The 26397-nt window shown below is 43.0% G+C and overlaps 1 long non-coding RNA gene across 1 annotated transcript; it reads right to left on the bottom strand.

Moving 5' to 3' along the window:
• On the bottom strand, positions 1-26391 carry LOC121078409. Its single transcript, XR_005824557.1, has 3 exons — positions 24939-26391; positions 5505-5566; positions 1-3936 (listed from the first exon to the last, which is right to left on the bottom strand). It is a non-coding gene; the product is annotated as an uncharacterized LOC121078409 (long non-coding RNA).
• Positions 26392-26397: the final 6 nt, after the last annotated feature.

Below are 26397 nucleotides of genomic sequence, written 5' to 3' on the forward strand. Positions count from 1 at the left end.
ATCATTTTTTCACTTCAGTAAAAGAAATCATGGATGGATACTGTTAGGAAACAGTTTTGAAGAGAGGTCACAAAAAGGCAGGGAAAATTGGCTATTTAGAATTAGAGGAAAAGCTCATGTTCCAGCACACTATGATTTTACTCCAGCAACTAGGAAAGATGGGTGAGAAAAATTAAATAAATCATAATACTATTATTTCATTATTTATAAATGAATGCAAACATTGGAAACAGATTTGAAATAGGAAATTAAGCCAATTTTTTAGTTACTAGCAATAAAATGTTAACTCAGCATTAGCTGCAACCAATACAGTGCCTTTCACTCCACTGATTGATCTTAATTGGCTAAATGAATGCACTTCATTTTTTGATTTTATTGCCAGCATCTTCTGCCACTTTCTATTACAATCCATTATGTAAGATACCTGATGATCATACCTGAATATCCTTCCACTTCGTTCTCACTTTCTTTCTCTAATTAGTTGGTTTCAGCAAACCTTGGGCACTCGAGTCCCATTGCTCCCCAAAAGACAGCCGCCTGCCAGCTGCTGACAGCCAAGCATCAGTGCAGCAAGGGACTGCAGCAAGCCTAAACCATGTTACATCCAACCTGACCGAGAGCAAATAATTCTTCTACCTGAGCCTCTGCCTTACTCAGGTGTTGCACTGCAGAGGAGACTGCTTTGGTTCATTTATACCTTTCCACTAAAGCATGTTCGCACATTTTTAATGGGGTTCCTATGTATAGATGTTTAATGAGAGTTGTGTGTGTTTCAATATTCTTTTTAAACCTAGGTAATGTTAAGATATGTCTCTGAGTTTTACTCTGGGTTTCAGGGTGCGATCCTCATTCTCCAGAGAGATGGGCTATATGAAGGGGAAGGTGGGGGAGGAAAGCCCAAGAATTTGGATAACGTGAAAACTGTATTACTTGAGTTATTGACAAAAGAACTTATTCACTTAGAAGGAAAATATTTCGTGAAATAGGAGACAGTGCAACAGCAAAATTATATTTTGTGTATCATTAATCATAAAAGCACAGGCGCTCCAGCACTCACATAATGAACGGTATATTACAGCCAAGTTACCAGAGGAACACAGGCCTGTATTTGGGTTATTTGTCCCTGGGGACTTCAGTTAGAGCTCATCGTGCAGCCTCAGTGTACAATATGCTGTGTGCATTGCTAGAATATTGCACATAGCACCGGCTGGATCTCTGAACAGAAGGGAAAGCGTGCTAGCACAATCCCTAGCATCTATATTCATGGGAGTGAGTGAGGTAGATAATATGCAGAGAGCAGCAATGCAGATAATTAAGAGGGGAAAAAAGGGAAAAAAAATCTGAGGGAGAGAAATGGACAATCTAAACTCCATTCGTGTTTTGAAGAGGGAGCCTTCCAAGGAAAGAAAGCCCTGCTGCTTGGCTCTGAGTTATTCCAATGATGGGGGGACAATACCAGAACAGTGATTGGGTAGTACTGAGGAATAAGAAGTTTTTTTGCCCTCACCACAGAACAAATTCAATAAATGCTCATCCCTACAAGACAAACCTTGCAGCCTGTTAAGGTTAGCAATTTTTGCAAGTAATTGCCATGCATGTTGACATGGTATGAAGGCCATCTTGGAGCAAAGGACAAAATTTCCCCAGCCTCAAAAGGGGGAAATTGAAACTTGCAGACAATGCCTCTGTCCGGTCCCGGTCTCCAAAAGAAAGTACATCTGGAATCAACAACTAGGGGTTTGCTTTCACTACCAGATTCATAATTTTTCTATAACACAGTATAAATCAATGTCTTATTTTCTTTTTCAAACTGATGCCTGCTAATGTTTGTCTCCTAGAAAATGGCTCTTCCAAGTTCTGGCTGTACTTAGCTTTTATCTCATACAAAGATCTTTATCTTATCTACTGCATGAGTCAAGCAGGGGAGAAGGCTTCCTTATCTTTCCTAGCCAACAGGGAAGAGCCTAATGAAAAAATCTGTTGTTCTTCTGTAACAGTCTGCTTGCAGCTCCCATTGAGGCTCTGATACCCAACAGAGATATACCGATACCCATCACACTGCTACAAACATTTACTTAGATCCAAATCACACATCTGACTTACTCTACAAGAGCCCAGACAGCATTTAATTGTATTTCTCCTCCATCTTCTGGACTTCAGAGCATTAAAGATTACTATATTTGAATTATCAATTGGAAAGTTTCTTCATTAATATTAAAGAGAACTGTTTACACATTAAAGGTAATTCGGATTAAGATAGCAGTCTTCATGCTGCAATTGCTGTTTCCTCAGTAACACCTTGTGCAGACCATTGTCATTCCAAAACCTCCTCCTAGGAGTAGACCTTTATTTTGGGTATTCATTGATTTCAAAAGTTAATAACTCTGCCGCCATCGTCAAGTTCTCCTGAAGCGATTTAATGCTTCCAGAGCAAAGCATTAATGAATCTAACACCTAAAGGGGAAGTACAGGAAGACCACTCCAGCTGAAATGCTAGGAAGTGTTTTGACTTGGGTAATTTATTCCCGCACAGCAAGGAAAATAAGTTATCCCAGCATATGCTACCTTTCATGTTGCTAAAACTTTCACCCAGGGATTTATGCAGATAAAAGTTTTTTCTGCTCTCTGAATTAGGGACCAAAGACCACAGGCCTGAATGGCTTTGTTTTCCTTTATAAAAATGTAATTAAAATACCAGTTCCATCTCCTCCTTGCATCAAACTTGTGAAAAGGAGCCATTTTCTCACAATAAATTCCTAAAGATTTCATGACACAAGCAGCAGAGCATAGTAGCAGTGCATAATAAATCAGTGCAAATTCTGGCTGTGGCTAAAGGGTTTACAGAAAGCTCTCTATCCATTTCACACTCCAAAATCTGAATTATAATTAATTTCAGGAATCAACCAACCTACCCTTACTTTAAAAATGTCAAGCTGAGGATTGCATTATGTGAGATTACAATTACAATTAATCAGAAGTGCAAGCGCGCGCACACATCTTCCCACTTAAATTCCTTGGCCAAAAAAATATTACAGCAGCCCTGACAGATACTAAATGATCTTTTCAAATAATGCTCACAGGTGATAAATGTTGCAGTTTTGCAGCCTCGTTCTAATACAGAGCTTTTCAGCAGCAACCAGGCATCATTTGACAAGTCCTGCGTTAGCTCTAACAACGCGCTGATGGCAGTGACAGCTTTCTTTCTCTCACTTTTGCTATCCCATCTGGAAGGAACTCCAGGGATGGAAGAGCCCAGCATGCTAAATTATATAAAAAATTATCAGCATTCAAGGAACATTAAGCATAACTCTTAGGACAACGTTGTTATTTACTCATTTTCTTGCACAGATTAATTGAATTATTCATAGCTGCTGTTCTTTTAGGCCCTGGTGGTGCTTTCCAGCCCTACATTGTCCTGCTGAAGGCCGTGGGGCTTTCTCTGCTGAGGTCTGATGATCTTTAAAATGTGACTGGGACTCAGGCTGTCCAACTGTCCTCACAGAAAACAACTCCAGTATTCAACAGCAGAGCTCTGACATGGTTTTACTTATGGTGGGAGAGAAGACAAGGGACAGGGTGATGTGGGCACCCAGCAGGTGCTGCCCCTCTCCATGCAGGGTCCTTCCCATTCCCTTCTCTGCTCCCTGTGGCCAACAAGCAGGGAGAGAGGTGATCCAGGCCACGAACCCCTCCGGTGGTAAATGCAGAGCAAAGGATGAGAATTCATGAAGCACTGAGGCAGGACAAACTTTCCATCCCCTCTTCTGCAGCAGCACCGACTCCCCTCTCCTCCTGCCCACATCTCCTCCTGCCCGGTGAGCACACGAAGGAAAGGCACAGCCTTCCCTGCCTCAGCTCCCAAGGTGCTGACCAAAAAGCTGGACACAGCCTGTGCCAGGCACTGGCCACAGAAATATCATTCTGCTTCACTGCCGCCTGCATGGGGAGAGGAACAAAAATAACCGGTTCCTAATTTAATATGAAATAAAAGCACCTCCTTTTCCATTTATCTACCTGCAGAGCTATTTTTGCCCAGTTCACTGGGAGAATGGCTACATTCTGGTGTGCCTAAAATATTTCGCTTCTTTAATCACTGCTAGGGCTCCTACCTGCAGTACATGAACCGAGCCAACAAGAGCAAGTTAGTGCAGCCACCAGGCAAAGACCAAATTCTTCTCTCATCAATTATTTGGACCGCTATTGTTTCTAGCAGTTTCTCCTCTTAATAAAAGTGATTGCAGCTGAATGTTTGGCTGCTTCTTTAGGAAGTGCCAAGACTTGTTATTTCATCATTCGTGCATTCTTATTGGGTATCCTCTGCGAGGGCTTTATGCAAGTGATGAGCTTTGTCTGGTTGACAAAGTATGACTAAAGTACAAGCCAAGAGCTGGAGGATAGATTCAGCCTTGCACTGCTGTCGCTGATTTCCCATGTAACAATTAATAAAAAAGCACCCTTCTTTTGTCCCACTTTGAAGTGAAGCTGGCAATGCATTTTGGAGAGGGGATAGAAAAGTCTGGGCAAATTCCACCCCTCTGGTCCAGCACTGAAAGGAGGAGGACATGGCCCCTCTGTCCTGCCCTGCAGGGAAGGGCTGGGAGAGCACAGGGAAGTCTGATCCCTAAGATAGCTCTTCACTACACAGGGAGCTAAATGCAGGGACCAAGTGATGGGGACCTACAGGCTACAGTAAGTTTTTCTTTTCATGTAGGGCACAGTTAGGATGCCCTCTTCCAAAGAAAAATCTTCACACAAATCCCACTCCACCTCCACAGCAGTTCCAAGGGCCTGTGGGTGGAAAAGGGGAGTCTGGAGGAACTGGTCAGCCCTAGCAGAGGGCTAAAAATATGCCCTCATCTCCCCAGAAACAGAACAGAAAAACAGTGAGAAGGAATTTAGACTTCTTTTGCCCTGTGCTGGCAAATCTCATCACACAAATAGTCAGAAGAACGAGTTCCGCTGTGAGAGCCAAAGCAGAAAAGGTGCTGAGGGTTATTACTCCGACATCAGAAGGAAGATGCAGGGCTAAACCACCAGGGCATCTTGGTGCTACATCGCTCTGCCACTGCAAGTGAGCTCAGAAATTCAAACAGGATTCAAAAGTTAGGCAATGTAACACCTCACTTGCTCTTAGTGAGCTGAAATTTTATTCCTATAAGAATAGGTTTGATCCCATTTATGTTTAAGACACTTCCCAGCTGGAAATGAAGCTCCCGTAAAAACAGTATGGATGCAATTAACTATGGTAACTAAACGCCATAAAGTGACTTATTCTGCTAGCAATGTCATCCATGTCCCTCATGGTATAGCAGAAGCTATTCTTAATCCTGATTGTGTGGAGCCCTACAATCTCTGCAGTGATGACGAAAATCTTATTTTGGACTTATTTTTAGAACTGAATTTCACAGGTGCATTATGTCACGAAGAAGACAGAGGTTACAGTCACGTGCATGTCTGACTCCTAACAAAGCCACTTAGATATCTGGTTTTGAAAATACACTTACTCACTCAGACCACTGAAGAAAGGTCCCCTCTTCAAGCCAACTCACATCGCATGGATGAGCACCTGTGTGCACATACATAAGCAATGTGAAGATCAAATCAAGCTAGAGAAGAGGTTTGCACACGTCCTCTACCAGCTGTGAAGGGACATCCACCTAGTCTCATTTGCCCCGATTCAGAAGACTAGCCCCACTGCCACCGAAATGAACCGAGTCTTACAGAAGTCCTCATTGTCAGTAGCATTACCTCTGTTATTGCGTGAAAGTAATTTCACCTCCCTTTAGCTCACTTTTTTGGAAAGTGAGAACAAAAGTATTGCTCTACTCAGTTATCTTTGAGGTCTCCCGATGGCAACTGCCAATCTGGGTTATTGCAGGTAGATCAGCCCAAGACCAGCACTGGCAAAGCACACCAGGAGCCCTCAACCTTGGAGGTCTAATTACAATTCCAAATTCTGGTGGGAACAGAGCTTAACTCAGGATATGAAGAAATTGTCTTGAACCTACTCTATAAATTGATTTAAGAGATGAAAATTAAATGGTATAATTACAAAGGTTAACAAACTCAAGAGAGTCATTAGACAAATGGTGAAAAGATTGGTTTTAAAAGAGCAGAATCAAAGATAATGGAATTCAACCACTTCAATGCAGTTTTCCTCATTTTCCTCGACTGAGGAAACAGTAAGTCTACGTCAAACAAAAGCATTAGATGATAACTTCTGTGATGTTTACCTTTGAGTACTAGGTTTAAATGAGGCTTTATAAGGTAAGGGTTGGTCACTATTTAACCTGCAGTAGTGGAAAAATATGAAAGACATTAAACATGATCTATCATTACTGCTATAATCCATCATTTCCTAATCCCTTAACTCTTTGGGAGGATTTAAAATAAATTGTATAAGATTTAGTAAACAAATATACCACATACAGGAAGCTAAAAATGAAACAGACTACCTGAGAAGGAAGTGTATATATTGCAAGTGAGGCTTAAGGAAAAGTTTTCTGAAGTACTTCCATGAATTAATGGGATTTTTTTTCCCTCATTTATGGGAATGCTTAGGAGCTATGATAAGGGACAGACTTCTTCCAGAAAAAAAAAAAAATAAAATAACTAAAATTACATGACAGCAGTACTTATTCAATGATTTTTATGACAACAAAAATACATGATGTGAAAAGGCTCCTGGAGCTCCTGATTGCTTTCATTTCATTTCTCACCACAAAAATGAAACAAGAGACTGAAGGGAAGATTATATTGCCAGGTTTCTCATTATTAATGGTGAAGGAAGTACTTGCCTTAATGCATTTGATTACATCTTAATAATCTCAGCCACCCAGATCCTTTTTAAACATGCCAAATTCTGTAACAGAAAAGCCTCTTTCCAGCAGCGAACTGTTCAGTCCTGACCACTGACAAGTTGTGACAACTGCACCGAGCCTTCTGGGAGAGTGTAAATATAACTGGCTTTGTACCCATGTGAGTATCAGCTGTCGACAGGGGAGCGTTATCAAAGCTGCAAGGCAGGCAGGGCTGTGCACTGCAAAAACTTTCCCAAGGTGCTTCAAGAATAATAAAGAGAGCAGTGCACGTAGGGAAGGGTTGCTCGCTGAGCGTGCAACGCAAGGGCTGACCTGCGGATCCCTGATGTGCCCAAGCCGCTGCTGCCCTCACTGGTAATCCTGGAATACAGAGCAGGCTGAAGAAAGCTCTGCACCTGACCTGTCCAAGCACTGATAGGGTTGGCAATCAAATGTGCCAAGCTGCATCTTTGAAAGAAAAAGAAAAATCCGTCACAAGAATGCTGCTGGAACATCCTGAACCTGCAAAGGTCCTTCCTGGATTTGAGCTGAAGCAGTGCAGAAGACTTGGAGGAGCAGATTCCCTTTTCCTCTTCTGTCTGTATTATACCTCTCACTTTCAGGTTCCTCCTGAAGGGCTTTCCAGCCCAGCTTTGCAGAACTTGCACTGCAGCTCGTTAACCGCATCAGCCGCAGTAGCCTTTGCCTACCTCCCAACAGACCCAAAATTCAGGACCAGAACTGAGGCTCCCTTGTGATGAGTGAGTTAGCAGTCAAGGGGAAAGAGCAAGAAAGTAAGCCCATGCCCCGGCTTCCCTGGGAAAACAGGCCTTTCAGCAACGGCTGTGTCCGACCAGTTTTATCTCCTGCATCACCTGCTGCTAAGTTTAAAAAAAAAAAAAAAAAAGAGAATTAAATGTTTCTTTAATACGGAAAGTCATCTCAATAAATAGCCATGTACACAGGGACTGGGTGGTCTGATACACTCTGATGTACAGCAAGGCAGGGCTGCAGAATTTCTTCTACCCATATGCACCAGACTATTGCCTAGAAAGCTGAAAGCACAGTCTCAACCCCCTTCTTATTCCCTCATGGATATTTTGTGGGGGCAAGATCTCAGAGAGCTGGAAATGAAGGGAGCATGAAGAACTGCAAGAGTGAAATAAGGGAAGTGATGCAGATTGAGGAACAGCAGCTCAGTGCTGCCCTGAGACTGCTGCGAAAGGATGCTGCAGAGGGGAAGGGAATAATCTATTCTTCGTGTGCATGGCAGGTCAGACAAGAAATAATGAGATAAAATTACAGCTAGGGAAATTCAATTCGGACATCAGGAAATACTTTCTAATGGTGAAAGACTGTTATACCCTGGAATAGATAGCTTGGGGAGACTGGGGAATATATTGTGCTGGTGGTTTAAAGAGACAGATGAACTAAATGACCTTCTGAGGTCCCTTCCAAGCCCATTGTCTTTAATTTAGGGTAAATCATTTCCAATTTTTCTCAGTGGACTCTGGCACCTGTATGACCTCTAACTTTTCAGACTCAGTGGATATGCTTATTTCTGAATCCACAGTGCCTTTGGGGTTTCTAAAGAAAAGTATATAAACTAAGTAATACTGATTATAGTGTTTTATGATACAGTTTTATCACAATTATATATAGACTGTAGATCCTTTTGATCCAAGAACACCATTAAGCATCTGGCTATGCAGCCTCCATTCAGTCAAGAACATCAGCCCTTTCAAATGTTCTTCAACTGCTCCCAAACCACGCTCACAGGTTACCAGGTGTCAGGCTCTGTATTTAATTGCCTCATGCTTTAGTGTTGTTAACTGGACCTGCTCAGTTCAGCATTACTCTGGGTCAACAGGTTTTGATAGCACGCATTGTAAAAATTCTGTGCAAGAAGCACTTCTGGGGGGTGATTTATTCAGTGTCGTCACTTTTTATCAAAATCACAACGTGAAGAGCTGGCCTAAAGAGGCAGTAAATGAAACCATATAGACCTCATGTGTGCAAAAACCAAAGCAAGGCTTTGGTGCTCACTACGAATCTGATATTGCCACCCATTGCACACACTGGCACCAACCCAGCAAAGCACTTAAGTGCATGCTTAATTTTAAGCATACAGGTAGTGCCATTTAGGCTAATGGAATCACTTAAGTGCTTTGTTGGATCAGGGCCAGTCTCCTCAACATCTTGCAGTGTCAAGTACACAGAGCAAGGGCTTCGTCTAACTGCATCAGACTTTAATTGACAAAATCAAAGTAATGCAGCATTTAGACAGAACCCATCTCTCCAAGGCGGCTATTATAATTACAGTGAGTAAGACAAGATTTGTTTGTGCCATCCCAGTGCCTGAAGTATCCAGCTGGATTTTATCCACTTTGCCTCTCTTGTATAAGCCCTTTCTCAGCAGTTCCCCTTTAAGTTTTCCGTCCCACATAACACAAAACAATTAATGTTTTCCCCCCTCAACTCATGATTATGCTAGCTTCTTGCACAACTACAATCATACACCATGCCAAGCATGTCTTATTCACTGTTATCTCCTCTTGATGTATACATGTTTAGGCTGTGGACTCCTTTGGAAATTGGTTTTTACTTGTGCTTTGAAATTCCACAATACACAAGAATTAATCTGGGGCGTAAGTGCTGGACTTTATGATCCTTGTGGATCCTTACAACTCAGGATATTACAAATGCTATCGATGCTGCCATAACTGAGAGATCACCTCATGTACAAACTGAACCTCTCCATGACCTAAAGAACAACTGTCCTGAAATATATAACTTATTCAACTTCCAAGCAAAGGAACACAGTCTATGTAGGCAGCCATTAGCTTAGTCTCACCTCTCTATATAAGTTCCTACAATGACAACACTGAAGTTTTGAAACTTCAGAAAAATGGAAGAGTGAGGCATTTCATTCAGCACGGATGTAGAATTAACTTCTCACCACAGTGCAATCTAATAAACACAGTTATGACAGGCAAAGAAATGACCTCTAGGAATTCAGACCACTGAGTTCAGTTAATGCAATGACAGAAGTGGTGGTTAAGAGCATTGCCAGTAGAGTGGGACACCATTCATAAGCAAGCCCTCTGCTTTAATCACCTTTATCCAATGATGAAACAAGTGCAGGACTGAGCCACAACCCTGAACCAAACTCTGGTAACCAAAACACTAATTGGAATAGAGTAGAAAGAAGTTTCCAGAACTGTAATGGGAGTTTGTAACATGTCTTTTGTCATTGTACTACTCCGGGGTCACAGTTAAATAATCATCGTTTGTCCATAGCTGCTGAAAAGACGTGTGCCAGAAAGGCACATTTCCTCTCATGTACAGGGAAATGCCAGCCAGAAGGAGGTGGGAAAGGTCCATGGTGTATTTGGACCTTGTAACACCAGCATTTCTGTTGTGGCTCAAGTATGCCTTCTGAAACACAACCACGTATTTCTGCAGGAAGTAAGTTTGTGCAATTAACAACTCAGGAAGCCGTTTTTCACAATACCTAGCAACAATGCTCCACCGAGCATCAGGCATCCTCATGGCAGCTGAAGGAAGTGCAACTGCCCACATCCATACCACGGCAGATTTTTGTTACACGGTTACCCAAGTCACACACAGGGAGGCACAAATAATTCAGATACTGAGGTAGTTTAACATATTCAATACATTTGGTGCAGCATGTTTGGAAGCATCATTCAACTTTGTACAGTCTGAAGAAACCTAAGTGTCCCTTATACTGAAGAAACTGTGTTGAATTTTTAAGTCTGTCTACTGAAGACTCTTGGTCAAAGTAACAATCATGTACAGCAACTTAGATGTCAAATCCAAAAACTTGAAAGATATAAACATTTGCACTATGAAAATGGACACTAAACAGAATGGATTTAAAGAGTATTTGCAGGCCTTTTACTAGACGAACAGAACCCATTGTTAATATTGTATCTTGTTCTGAAGGCTTCACTTGTCAGCAAATTTCTAAAAAGATTTGTCTTTTGGAGTCACATCTTAAATGTAGAGTCCTTATGTGCACTTACAAAACAAGTAAAAGTTAGTGATCCTCAATGAACCCACCAAGATGTACATGAATTTGGACACAGTAACAGCTTTGAAACCCCAGACTGCAAGTGCACCCTCACAACTTACTGATACAGTCACTGGGACCCTTCCATGAGTTATTCATGGGGCCGGACCCTGAAGGAATGTACAGGCATTGCAAATGCCCCTGGCAACTACCTCATGTGGAAGCATCATTTTTGAAAATGCATAGGCAAGAAAAACACAAGGATATAAAAATCAATTCAAGGAAAAAACAAATTTTTAAATGTCAACAAGACTATCTCCCAGCATTTACTCATATCAAGACTACACTACAGTGGTTACCTCTACCATGCTGTAGTCCCTAAATAAAAAAATCTAGCTGTAAAAAAGGCATTTTCCCTTCTATGACTGTCCCATAAATAGGAACTTCTACTCATTAATTCAGAATTTAGTTTTTAATCATATCTGCTCAGAACAGGGTTGAAGCTGTAATGCTATGCACAGCTTTCCTGCAAAGCATATGGTATTTGAAAAGCAAGTAGAAGGGGAAAAACAGACAGGAAAAGGTTCAGACTTCTGTAGCCTCGGTTTTGCACTGTGTGGTAATTACACTGCAGAATTCATGACTCACTTTGGTGCACTACTGTGCACTGCTAAATTAGAAGTTTGGCAAGGACACCAGACAAATGATGAAAGATATAATATTGGTTTCTCCAGCATAACTCATCACTATACTCTCATGGCATTTCAAAAGTCTTTTTTTAGCCCTCTAGGAAAACTTTGTTTTTTTTCTTCCCCCCCCTTTTTTTAAAGCAACATATTGAACCAACAAAGCACCGTATGGAAGTTCACAGAATTAGCAAAATTTGTCTTAAAAAAGTCAGCCTTCCAGGTAGATTGGTGAACTGTTCCCTAAAATTGTGTCTACGTGGAGTATTCTTGCACAAAGAATTACTTAAAACTGCTGTACATTTGAACAGAAATGTGGTCTGGAGATGAAGCTCTTCCGCTATACAACATGCAAAGGAAGAAAATGTTTTCTTTACACCAGCTTACAAATGCATATTGTCAAAATTATTTACATAAAGGCCCCCATGCCATTTGACAGCAGCAATGAAGTCAAACACACTGAAAGACACGCATTGGGAGCGTGCTCAAATTAACTCTTAAAGACAAATCTTTCTCCCAAGGATTGCAGTCAGTCTGGAGTTATGCAGCACGCTGGAATTAATCCAGTTTTGCCAGATGCAGCCAATCCTCCGTGTAATGCTGAACTAGCTACTCGGATTTGTAATGAGAATGAATTGGTACCAGTGACAGAGAGAGGCACCAGCATTCAAAATAAGCTTGCTATGTGACCCTGACTTAGCTTCTCAATTTACCCCAGATACGAGATAAAAAAATACCCAGCTCCATAGCAGGACAAAAATGGGAATTAATTTTCATACTTGCACATCTTTTCTCAAAACTTACTGCAACATGCAAGTGGTCATGAGAAGACTTTCACAGCTCATAGCAGTCAGAGGGTTTGAACACGGAGAGTGCTTAAAATGTTAGCAGAAATCCTGTCTGCAAAACTTGTCATTAACTTCAACCCAACCCCTGCCCCCCCCGCATAAACCTGACAAGCTCTCAGAAACAGCAAAGGCAATTATTAATGTTAAATTCTCCATATGCTAAACAACTGCTGCTCTGTACGTTAGGTATTTTGTTTAAAGGCAAGCACTGAGATGGCAAACAGTTATTCTTAACTCTTTTCAGTATATAGTACATCTGTTGTGTTCTTGATTTCCATGAAAAATCAGAGTCATTTACTGATCTGGCTGTCATCCAGCTTTCTACATGAAACACATGGACTAAGCACAAAATAATGCTGGTTTATGTGCATGGGTGCATGTATTGTATTTATCATCTCCTCTGAGAATAAGAAGAGCAGTTTAAAGAGCTGGCTTTGAAGAAACAAACCATCATACTATTCTTATTTCTTCAAAAACCCTGGATTAAAAACATTAGGAACATGAAAACTTTCTTTACGTTTACGTGTTGCTGCTGTGACATACAATCCGTTGGGTTCGTTTACGTGAGCAGGCGATCCTGAGGCTGCCTTCAAAAGGGACACGAATCAGGGTGTACCAGGTACCTGGAGCACAGCTTTAAAGAACAGAGAAAAGCCTCCAGCATAAACGAGCTACCAAAATATCTGCCAACATGGACCTCAGCCAGCAAGTCAAGCAAATTAAAAGCTGCAATCACTTCCCTGACAATTCTCCAACAAAACTTGTTCTGGGTTTTGCTTTGTTGGTGGAGAACAGCAGAGGATCAGTGGTCACCAAAGGTCAGCAGGGTCAGACTATCTGAGGCCAGGGAAGGGAGGAAATTAAAATGCTGTGAGGGCACGGCCAACCACCCTGCCAGCAGCCTTTTTCCAGCTCAATCCAAAACCTGCTGAAGTCGACTGGTCTCTTTTCACAGACACCACTTCCTTCAGGTCACATCCTGCCTCCTCTCAGGGCTCCACTGCCTTCCTTGCTGCTGGTTTCAAAGACAGCAAAGCAGCAGGAGAAAAAAAGAGGGAATCTTCTAAATAAGTGCTGCATTAGGGCTATGGAGGTCAGCACACCACAGCACTGCTCTCACTGAAACTTGGAGCTGAGGCAAGAGTGGAGAAAATGCAAGATATTCACTAGAATTTGAAAATGAATTTCAAGGTCATTGACTTGGCAACCTTTCAGCACTTGCTTGCCATGCCTGCACGCATGCACGGAGACCTATTTCTGACCAGGATCCTTCTAAGATCAGCCGGCCTAAAACGTGAATGGCCAGATGTCCAGGAAAGGTAAAATTCAAGTTGTGTGCTTGATTCCTGATGCAGTTACATAACCTGTCCAGTGAGAAGACAGAGCTGATACCCCGTGGCTTATGCAAGTGACCCAGATGGAGCTTTGCTCGTCAGGCAATTCCTGTTATTATTAGCATGGGCACATCTGGCTGCCCAGGCCAACCCCACCACAGCCAGCATCTAGCACACGTAGGTCCCAGCCCATCACAGTTAGGGGACTGTCATTCACAGGGTGGAGGAACAGGACACGGATGCCCATATTAGCAGAAATCTGCATGAGCCAACATAATTCTGCGAAACTTAGCTCCAGTCCAGACACAGCCCTATTCGACTCGTGCAGAGATACGCCTGAGCTTCAAAGCCTTTCAGCAGAGTACCACAGTGCACAAATACCCCTTTAGTGACACAAACACAAACTAACTCACATGCAGCCAAGGTGGAGGCTTCTGCCCATTGCTCCCTTGCCGTGCTCCAACACATCCACACCTGCACGGGAAGCAAGTTGTACAGTAGGGATTAAGGCACTTTCTGTATTTATTCCGCATAGCCTTCCTATCACGTCCCCTCACCCCAGCAGGGTGAGCACTCTTCCTGCTCATCCACCAGGCAGATCACAAAGCATGGTTGTTTCAGATGTGCACAGCCCCAGACTTCTCTTCCTTAAGGACAATGTGATCTTTCGCTGTGATTTATCCCCCTGGCCTTCACATGCATGCTGCATATGGTACTAATTTCACACCCATTTGAAAGCAACGCAAAGAAATTAAATGACATGGCCACAGTCACACAGGGATGACAGCACTAATGTGGACCCTGGCAAGGTAATCTCACCCTGTCTCTAAATGCAGGTGTGCTGTTTCTTCCATGGTGTATCACTGCTCTATGACTGCCAGGCTGACAATGCCATTGTATGTTACCAAACCTACATGTTCAATTTAACTTGTGTCCTTCAGAGGTTAAACTTACATGGAAAAAAATTGTTGTAGAAATATGGCTTGCATATGTTTGTGCCAAGAAAGTTTTTTGCTGCTTTTCTCCACAAAAGATTTGTGCCTTTTTTTTTTTGAATTATGACTCAGACTAAATAAAAGTACAGCTTAGGTTTCAAGAAGAATGCAAATGTGCATATTCAGCACCCAGGGCAAGTTTTCCCACTCCTGGAATTAGCCTGCCCAAGCCGAAAGAACACTTGCGGAGGATCCAGCTGGCAGCAGTCGCAGTCACTGCCTGCCCTTTGAACGCTGGGGTCTGGAGAGCAAAGAAAAGGAGAAAATCATTTTCCACAGACCTTTCCATTAAAAGACTTCAGAGGCGATCACCACTGCTGTGCCTCTCACCTTTCTAAGCCTCAGTCTTTTTTCCTTTTCCTCCTTTTTCTCCTTCTGTTTGTTTCTCAACCCCTCTGGCTGTCAGGTGCCAGTAAGCGAAGAACCAAATGACTTTAGGTCGCACTTACTGTGGGGTACAAACAGCAGTGCGTTTGCAGTCTTTACCCGTTTTCTTGCTGCCACTGCATTGAAGAAGCAGATGAGGAAGCACTGCTGCATCAGAACACAGCCCCTGGAAATTTGATGGAGGAAGAGAGGCTACTGGGGCATGCAAGCTGCCAGCATTTCCCTCTGGGGTAGAGCAATTTGTATTTCACTGCCTTGCAGCATCCTTACCCCTCCTGAAGTGCTTTGCAGCAATACCAATGTCTGCCTTCTGAGAATAAACCAAAAGTGCTAGAGCAGATACGGAGGGGATTTTCAGCTGGTTTCTCTCATGTCCTCTACAAGAGAAACAATTCAGATCTGGCTGGACTCATGAGATCCATCAGCCATTTCACTTCCCATTTTGCCACAGGTTTATAACCCCACAACAGGTGGGGAATAGCACGATTAAGCTCTGACTTTTGCACTACCTCTGTAATGGGTTCACCCTGGAGCACGCTTAGACATCTGTTACACACCATTCACATGTAGCACACCTCGTCCCTTAGCCCAGGGCTGTTGCTGTGCCCTGAGCATTGGTGCAGGGGGAGCACACGTGGAGCAGCTGCACAGCACTACTCTATGGCCCTAATTTATATTCCAGTCTCCACATCAAATTCTCCCAGTATCTTGGCATGTACCTGTTACTTGAAATAGCATCTTCCTTGGTCCATAAAATAGCCCTGTGACTTCACTGGCAGAGGTACTTCATACATTCTTCTGCACCTCTCTGTAGGTGGCAGACAGGGTAAGTCATGCATTGTAGACCTCAAGTAGGGAAGGCAGCTTCCTCCTTATCCTCACTAAGCCTTCACCTACCGTGACATGTACCCAAATCCTACCCATATTTGAGCACACGGCAGTTCTCTGCCCCTTCCTTCTGCAACCCCCAGACCACTTCTGCCATTGCCAGTGGTGCAAAGCAAAGCATCCAAGCAGTTCTTGACAACCCACAGTGCTATTTCTGTTATCCCTTGAGACCAGAGGTAAAAGGCACAGCCTACCTGTAATTATTATTAAAAGGAACCTATAATTATCTTCTCTAGGGTAAGGTACAATAAAGTGAAAGAAAATAAAATAGGCAGTATAATGCAAGTGCTCACATTGGACTGTGAGCACCCATGCAAACGATACTCAAAGCTGCATCATACTCTTATTTCTTCATGTCCTTCATTTTCAGTCTTCTGTGTAAGACATTTTGTTCTTTTTCTACATAATTTTGTTCTTTAATTTATTTGTCCCTATATCCTTTTGTTCTTCCTTTGATGTTGATCCTTTTAATGTTTCTTTCTAAAAGCTTTTTTTTAAAAACCTTACCAGTTTCAATGGGCTGTCTTTGAAGCTTTTTCTTTTTTTTTTTTTTTTTGGATTTGCTACTTCTTTGCTCTTCCTGGAACTTTTCTTTGCTGGCTTGTTTGCTATCTGTGGCAGAAGCTATCAGGTACTGGGAACATCATTGCATTACTTCGTATCTTAACTAAATACAAGCATTCAGTTTATTAACCACAGTCCTTGATTTACCTATATCATTACCATTTATAGACCAGAATTTTAGAGTGGTCCTTGCAGATAAGGAATGAAAGTCTTTATGGCCTTATATTAGATGATGGTCTCCGATAACATGACTGTGGGTCTTGCAGAACTTAGTCCAGCAAAGCGGCGACCAACACGGAGCTGAGCAGGACCTCAATTCCCAGTGATGGCATCACATACAAGGGCTCTACCAGCCTTTCAATTCAATATGTTCAGTCAGATATCAAACTGCCACGCTGAATATCAGTAATCAGAGCTTCTGTTGACTTCAGGGAGCAATTGAGGAGGCCAGATGTGTTTCACTGCCACCTCCAGTGCAGGGAACCGATGCAGCCACTACAGCCTCTTTCCCATCACAGGGCAAGGAGCACCCAGGATATGGCACTGCCCCTTTGGGGATCTCAGGCATTTGCCTCCTTTTTTCCTGGAGTTTTCTGGCAACATCAGTGCCCAAAGGAGCAGCACCTACGGAAAAGGTGCAGAGAAGCCTGGTCCCTGTGCCCTGACTAACCCACCAGATGAGCATGATCTGTATTTGAAGACAGCTGGAAAGGAAGGGGAGATGCAGACCTCCACACAGCAAATGTGAACATACCAGAGCACTACTGCAAACCTATTTGTGCCCTTGAATTTTTAAGCTCTAGCAGGACAAGCAGACGCCATTTGACGAAACATCCACACAAGTCACTGTATTAGTGCTTAAATGTATGGCAGTTGTGTTTAAGGGGTCTCAGCTGAGGTCTGGGCCGTACCTGGCTCTGCTCTAACTTAGAGCTCCTGAAATATTTCACAGGGCAACAACTACGGCCCTGGCTTATTCTGCATGTTTTCCTATGAGAAAGGACAGAAATCAGAGCAGACAGCCATGTGCAGCACATTAATCTAAAAGATAATAGGAAAAGCTTTGCAAGGAGAAAATTCAATTCACTTCAATAACAAGAAAATGTTCATTTCTCACAGTGACACCCAGAATGGTCACCTCCTGGTTCCTGCAGGCTCAGCTCCCTAGACAACGGTCACAATATTTTGTCAGCAAAGAAAACAAAGGTGCTGAGATGGGCTAGTCAATAATTGACTGGGCCTTGTTACTCACTGCAGCCTCCATCTTGTCACCATGTCCCTGTCTGGTTAAACCAGCAAATCACTTCACTGAAAACGAGTTCTTGGGGGGGGGGGGGGGGGGGGGGGGGGGGAGAGGGGGCGGAGAAACACACCACTGACAACAAAGTTCCTATGTTTTTTTTTCCAAAGGTCACTCAGCACTTAGGTCCATTTACACTGTGACTTATATCAGCTGTGAAGAAGCTGTGAAGAACATACAAAGCACACTGATATTCACTCCTTCGGTTTTGAAATTTCCATGGAAACCTTTTATTTTTATTTATTTATTTTTTATGTTACCTCAGTCTTCAAAGAGGCCGTGAAGGAAAAAGCCTGCACTTCAACCACTCTCATTTTGCATGTCTAACACTTGCGCTCGCGGCCCACCCGGGAGTTATAACCCTGACACATTTCTCAGCAACTGCCCAAAGTTTTCATCTTCCAACGGAGAAGGTAAGTGAGCAACTGCTTTCCCTGCCAGATTATAGGTGCTGTGCATTTAGATCATCTTCTTTCTTCTAATCTAATCCACCCGAGGACACTGCTCTCTTGCTGTAGGCACTGCACAAAGAATAAAGGGTAGGCCCTGACTCAAAGCTCTCCCACCCTGAAAAGAGAGCAGATAATCAAGTCTTGTTGCTCCAGCCTGTAGCTGGGAGTCTTGGTTGAGAGACCAACACGACAACCCCAAAGGCAATTAGGTCTGACCTGCAAGGGAGTATGGCAATTATGCTTCCAGCTCAGCCACCTAAGTTGTCTCTAGTGTTTAAGCCCATCCCTTGGAGAAGCCCAAGACCTGACAAGAAATGAGAGCCAGAAAACCAACCTGCCCAGCACCCTGACATGCTCCTTTACTCATAGATCATCCCTCCCTGTAAGAGGGCATCTGCTTCTACCATGAGGGCCACACATCCTCCCACCTCCAACAGCAAACACAGAATAACCCCTTTTAATCACTGCAGTTTTATTGCAACATATCAGTAAGGAGAAAAAAAAAAGTGAGTGTGTGGTAAACCCCTTAGAGATGCAAAGACAAATTTAGGACTGAAAGAGTGGAAATCACCAGCAAAGCAGTTCCAGAAAGCCCTGCCAACAGGAAGAGAAGAAGAGAAAAAGCAGAGATATCAATTCAGATATCAAGGGAGCATAGCAGGAAGGGTGCAGGCTGGATGGGAACTGCTGCCTCAGCAGGGTTACAGCAGCACCAGGATGCCCCAGCAGAACCAAGCAAGGAGAAGCCCAAACCACAGAGAAGGTGACAATCCATTAGAAAAGTAGTTCACACCAAGCTAATAAATCAGAATACATACATTTGCTAGGGATAGGAGCACAGAAGGCGTACATTTTTAAACAGCTACAAAAGCTTTTTCACTAACACCTACTGAGCAACAATTCAGGAGGTGGGAAAGAAAGAGGACTGCTGGGAGCTCAGGCACCCTTGGCAAGCACCTGCCTTTCCCATGCTTTTCTCTAAGCTTGTATTAAGCTTTATGGCAAGGCTTGATTAGAGAACAAAGTATCATCAAGTGTTGGGGAAGGGGGATTTTTTTTTGGTGATAATTACTGTACAGGAATTCACCATGGCCAGAGTTTTCAGTGACGTTAATATCAAGCCATCAGAAGTAGATCTGTGATTATGTCTGATCAGCTTTCAAAAAACACTTTCTTAGGGACAGGAAGCAAGAAAGACACAGGAGAGCAGGAAAACAGACAAGGCTGGGGAGAAGAGGAGGTGCAAGGGGGCTCTTGCAAGCCCTTCTGTTATTGGAGTCAATGTGCTTGCACCTCCAGTCACATCACAAAGTCCTGAAGCACATGAGCAATCATATAACCCTCATATAGCCCTGAGGGTGCTACTAGATGTAAGGGTTTTTCTGATCCCAGACTTCTGCATAGTCCCAGTGTTTCAGGCCTTCCTCTACAGAAGCATTCTTAAGGGTTTGAGTTTCTCGTGAGGTTAAAGTCAAGAGCATGAATTATTCTCCAAAGAGACCAAAGATATCATAGTGTCTGTTTCTCTCTCTCTCCTGTAGTGACTTTTATTAATAGATCTCAAAATACTCTAGGGTATCCCTCCTACCAAATGAGGAAACAGAACTGAAATGACTTCCAGCATCACGTAGCCTGGGAGCGCCCAAGTAGGGAAGAGCCCTGGTGTCTCCCAGGCGCAGACTAATTCACAGCCTGCTACGTTATACTGCCTAGTTGTAAGGCTCTCCCATGAGATTTTTTTTATTAGTATTTTAATTTCTATTTCAGGCTGTGGCATGCTTTAAATGTCTTTGTGGCTTGCTCTTACTTCCTCAGGTTGTTTTTCTTTAAATGATCTGATCGAAAATTTAACCAGCCAAGGGGACAAAGGCTCAAGTTAAGTCAAAATATCCATACAAATCCAAATTAGCAACAAAAAAATGTATTCCCAAAAGAGTTTCTCCACTATACAATTAAACTGCTCATGTGTGCCTCCATTCACGTGTTCATATGCACTAAAACGTGTCTGTGTGACCATGCTCACTCCAGTAAGCCTATGTTTCCTACGTGCACGTGTAACTAGACTTGTTTTAGCATTAGGACACACTTTTTCCAGACATAATGCATGTAGCACCATCAATTTCAATGAATCTGCAAAATGATCGTGTAATTTAGCAAGCTGTTTTATACACTTTCAAAAGATTCATATACTATTACCTGAACTCAGTCCACAAGGAATACAGGATATTTGATGACAATCTTTTTAAAGGAATTGGTTATTATAAGAGGATAAAATTAACTGAAGTAGTGTGTGCTCTTATGTCATGCAAGTCAAGATAATTTGTTTTGACTTAGTTTAAGTAATTTTTAGATAAGAACACAGCTTCCTAGCAGTTAATTTTCTTTATGATGCTCTACCATTTAAGAGTGGAATTTTTCAGCCCCTCTGATGTAGCTACACACAAGATTACTGCTCTGCCTGAACAGCCAGAGTAAGTGTGGTACCTCCACCAGCCAATCCCCTTGCTCTAGCACCAACAGTAACAGGTTTTGTTCTTGCATTGCCAGGCAGCCCTTTGTTCCAGCCAATGGAAGAATTAAGCATTGTGGACCAGACCCTCAGCTGATACAATTAAATAGCATTTGATTGAAATCAGGGCCAGCTGATACCAGCTGAGGAGCTAACCCTTGATCTGCAGCAGCAATAGCTGATGAGGAACAAACAGGCAGGGAAAAGCCTTCTGTTTCATTGTCCTGATATAATGAATTCTCTGCTTTCAACAGGTTTCTCAAGCTACTCCTAAGCTTTTTTTTTTTTTTTTTTTTATCACCTAGAACATTTGTATCCCAAATTACAGAATGAAAACACTCAAAGCTGAAGCTGGAAGTTTTGGCTTTCTGAAATCAGTTGGGTCTGGTGATGCATTTCCAGGACAGGCTACACTTTGCCCAGCACTGATGATTCAGCAACACCAGCCAGCAATGCTGGTAACAGGGGAAGCCTCCTTTCATTATTATTGAGCTCAAGCTCACAGCTCAATGCACTTCCAGTCAACCTTAGCAAAACCATTACAGGAAGGAATGAGTGGCCAAACTGCCTCTGGTTTTGGGAAGAGATTTGGCCAAGATTTGGATCAAAAATATCATGTAGCTAACAAAATCCTGGGCTGGAAGGCAATCAAAATAACCTACGGGGTACTTTTTTGTTATTAACGCATTAATATACCACTTCAAACAGGTATCCCTGATCTTTCATCCACTGAAAAGTTGACTATGAAATCAGGCTTATGGACTTGCCTTCTGTTCAGTAGACAGATCAAGCATAATTCTCAGCAATAAAAGGTGATTTTCACAGAGTGGGAGGTTAATATGCAGTACCTGTCAGATTTTTGGTGTGATCCTTTTTTGTAAGGCAAAGCACCAATAAATTGGGTCAGCACATGCATCTTCACAGAGGGAGGAAATGCAGAAGGAAAGCAGAAAGAGCACCCTAGGCAGTGTCACCGCAGGGACCAGACAAGGCATGGGATGCCCTTGGGGCTCCCAGCATCAGAGATAGAGGTTTTCAGAAAGGAAAACCCATTTTTTCCATTAGATGGAACAATAAAAATATGTTGATAGAAAATGTGCAATCAGGCCTGACTTCCAGTTTGCCCTGCTGCATTCAGGTTTTACATCAGAGGGCTGTAAACAGTCATAATAGAAAATTATAGCTGGGTATGTTTACTCACCCAAAACCACGCTTCATTTATTTACCTGAATACATTATCACATACACTGACCATTGTCGCTGCTCAGCGAGGCAAGCAGACAAAATGGGGAAAATAAACTTCTGCACAGATTTCACCAACAGAAAAGCTATTAATTCATGCACAAAACAATGAAGTGCCAGGATATATAACAACTGCTCCTGAATTCTTGATTGTATTGTTAAATAAAAGCAAAGGCAGAACATGCAAAAATGCATTAAGTGCTAATTTGTAATATCAGATAAAAAAAACTTGTTAGATCCAAAGCCATCTTGGCTTGTGATTGTTGTAATTTAATGTCAAATTTCCAATAACATTCAAATACCTTCAAGAAAATGAAGGGTATTTGAATTCAATAACCAAGAAGTTGATTGGGAGAGACTTGATTTTATTGAAATTTTTAAAATGAGCTGCATGCAATAACTTATTGATGTTGTAATATTCCATTAAGAAGTTATTTCATTGTTTACATAATGCTAGCAATTATAAGAGCAATGCTGGCCCAACACACAACACAGCAGAAACGAGAAGCTGTTGACCGCATAACAGAATTCCATACAATGGCATAGAGTTTAGATAAGGAGAAATATTTACATTTTTCTTAGTGAGCCTAGGACCTTAGAAAGTAAAACAATGAACTTCTGAAACTCTCCAAATCAGGCATTATTAGAAAGGCCTTATGTCTCTACACAGATCAGTTCTGTGGTTAAAAACTTATTTGAAGAAAAGGTTCAACACCAGTCAGCAGTTACCAAAATTGGCATTTTCCCTATCAACTTCAAGTCTTAAAAGCAAATGTTTGAAGTCAAGGGAGGTAACGCATTCAAGTGTTGCACTTATGCTGGAAGTGAAGGGGCCAAAGCATCAAGGCATGGAGATAGGGCTGAAGTCCAGCTGGCTGGACACAAATCCCTGTTTCTTCCCACACAGCAGGGGAAGAGCCATTCCTTGCTAGGGGTGGGTCATGTACCCGCAGACCCCAGCACAAAAGCCCCCCCTGCACCATGCCCACACTTGCTCAGAGTAAGCAAAGGGATGGTCCTGGGAAGCTGCACCAGCCCTGGTAGCCCTCAGTCCCGTTCCTTGAACCTGTCTGTCCTAGTCCTGCCTGCTCCTTATCTTGTACCTGCTGCCCAATTTCCAGGCTTTCCTGACTTGTGGCCCAGCTCCTGGCTTCACTCCTGCCTCACCCTTTGGCTTCACAAACCCACAACCTGCAGCTTCTCAGCCATGAGCCACCTTGGCCCTCCCAGCCCAGCAGATGCTCAGGCACCCAGCTCCAAAACACACACCAGGACCCCTACCAGCCCTGTAGGACCACCAACAGGAACACAAACTTGAGACCCATTTACTCTGAGCTCCCAAATAGTGGATTACAGAGGCAAGAACCCCTTTACTCAGACCCAAGGTATATTACCTCCAGAGCAAGAGCACGACTTGCTCACTACCTATTCATGGGAAAGATCAGTAAGAAAAGGAGGCTGGTGTCCTCATTGCATTGAGAGATGTGCTAAGGATGGAGCCCACACAGAAGAGGAGAAATTTAGATGTACCTTGGCTTCATTCCCTTGTCTCACCAACCAGCACAGCTTAAAGACGCAGAGGGAATGTAGTGTTCTACTGATGCTGATCATTAACAGCCACCAGAAAGAAGGATGAAAGGCTCAGAAAATACAGCAGTGGGAATTACACGTTGCCCCTTCCTTTAGGGTAAGGCCACAAGTTCACTGTCTGTGTTTGCTTTAGATGCCCACGCATCTTTACATATTGACATGGTCATCTGTGAAATAAGACATTTGAAGATATTGAAGTCGAGAAACAAAGAATCATCTGATGTTATTTTCCTTTAAAGATTGTTGTATTGCATTGAGCAAGAGGACGAAAGAAAAATCTGATTCAGGTAACAGCATCTGCTCATCCCTGCTGGGAAAGACTGAAGCCTGAAAGATGCTGTGCAACTTAGGGAAAAATACCCAGTACCCAGACTGTCACAGGGAACAGAAATCCACACAGGAGGCAGCCCAAGTTTATTAGCTTGTAGGATATTGCCCAATACTTTGAGGAAGCCAGGAAGGCCAGAAACAGAGGTGAAGGACATCTCTTAAAGCAATTAGCTGTATGGCCATGGAGCCATAACTCCCTTACAGATCCTGTGAAAGGAGAGATCTCCAGCCAGTGACACTCTTTTCAAGACCTTTACTTGACTACCATATGGGTAGTATCTACACTATAGAAAACATTGCCCAAAGCAGTAAGTATGATCTTGCAAAAGAGAGACTTAGTTCTCCTAAAAATATGCAGAGTTAAGAAACTCTCCTTTATTTGCACCTCTAGGGAACTCTTGTCCACAAGAGTCCAGTTGCAGAGGGAATACAAACAGCTTCCCCTCACCAGATAGGTCTGTAAGGCTTGAAAGGCCCAAGGAACAAGAAGTCCATGGAACAGTGTTAGCAGGAGTCAGTTCTCAAGTAGGCAAAGTTTAGATGAAATCATACTTGGTTTGGTAACAATATTCACTAAAGGTCATTCTGATGAGAATCAAGTTTCAAGGAATCAGTTACCTGCTCACCATATTGCTCTTTCATTTCACCTTTTGAAAGCCTTGTAACTAATTACATTTAATTTTCTGTATTACACTTCAAAGCTGATCCCACTTTCATTATATAAACCTCACATGCAGAATTATGACATCTGATGCAATTTGTTGCTGCAAAATATCAGATGTATTCAAAAAACAAGTATTTTTCAACTTCATCATATCTGTTAAGGCCCACCTCCCCTCTAATATCACAGCCTTCAAATTTAGTAGGCCAGACACAAAGTAAAAAAAAAAAAAAACAACCACCAACCCCGTAGCTACAGCACATACTCTACAAACCCTATTGTGGCACGCTAAAGTAGGTAACGTGCTGTATTCTCTAACCTTACAGAGATCCACGAAGAGCTGCAAGGAGCTCACCCAGAACCTGTTAGAAAAGCTGTAGTAAAGGGACTACAAGCAAACTACACAGAAACACATGGCCTACACCCACCCCCTCCCAGAGGGCCTGCTTTGACTGCTCTCCTCCACCACCCCCCACTTCCCAGAGCCCAAACGTTGGCTCCCACCTGCCTTCTTTTGTTTCCTTGGGCTTCATTGCTAATTCAGCCCAGCTGACTTCCCTAAGTGACAGCACCAGAAGCTGTGCAGGAGAAAAGCTGTAGCCATTGGCAGGTTTAAAAAAAAAAAAAACACCTCTTCCACATGTCATTAATGCTGCACCCCTATCACATACCATACCCTCTTTGAGTAGTGGTGGGTTTCCTGATATATATTTTTTCCTGAGTGAACCTTGCTAAGAATGCAGAAAAGGATGAAAAGTCTTGCTTCTGGCTCCATACCCAAGTGATTTGTTGTCACTAAATATGCTTGTACTTAAAAGTTCCAGGGTGACAAAATGGCTTCCGTGGGAATCAAAGGCCTGCATCTGAACCTTGGCACCAAAATGCTCCCCCCAGGACAGCAATAGCTCTTGTTCCCCCATGAAGGCACAGAGAAATCCATAGGATCATGGCCCTATCAGATCTTTGTTTCTCAGAGTCTTTTTTTCCCTTGGAAAAGCACTGACTTCCCTTGTGTGGAACTTAGCAATCTGGTAACCCCACGGATGTGTTCCAGTGGTGTGCAGGGCACAAGGCTTTGTAGAAGCTCGCAGTGAGGGAACAGTGCTGAGTGGAGTCTGGGTGAAAAATACTTTTTTGGAGGGAAAGCAATACTTTAATGTTGGTTAAACCAGGGCAAAATGGGCCAGCATTTGAGATGATTCTGTGTAAAGGCGGTGGAGGGTGGGCAGAAGCCCATACCTTTCTTTCCTACTGTGTCCCCACTTCATGACCATTTGAGCCCTGCTACGCACCACAAATCCAGGGTGGCCCCCTCCCAAAGGCAAAATCAGCACCCCTGAGCACCCCTACCTGATCACCTGAACACCACTGCAGCGACTTGTCCCTTCCTCCAACAGCCATTAATACCTCCCATTAGCCCCAGGGCCACCAGCACCACTAGCCACCTGGGCACTGAGCTGCAGGGGCAGCTAACAGCTGCAGGAAAGCAGATTACCCTGCAGCACACCCTGGGATTATCACAACACACAGGATCTGGGATTAAAAAACAAAGACTGCTCCTCCAGAGGAATCGGAGCACAGCTTTCCCTTCTGACCTTGCTATGGCGAGGGGCTGGGTGCAAGGGGGAGTGGGCACCCACCCGCTCTGCAGCTCAGACAATGACGGAGCAAAATTGCTGCTCCCAGCAGCAGACCGTGCTAATACTTTGCAACACTATTAACGCAGCTTCCCCACTCCGCCACTGCTTTATTATTATATTCTTTTTTTTTTTCTAATG

This window comes from Cygnus olor, chromosome 15 (genome assembly GCF_009769625.2).
Source record: "Cygnus olor isolate bCygOlo1 chromosome 15, bCygOlo1.pri.v2, whole genome shotgun sequence".
Taxonomy (NCBI): Eukaryota; Metazoa; Chordata; class Aves; order Anseriformes; family Anatidae; genus Cygnus; species Cygnus olor.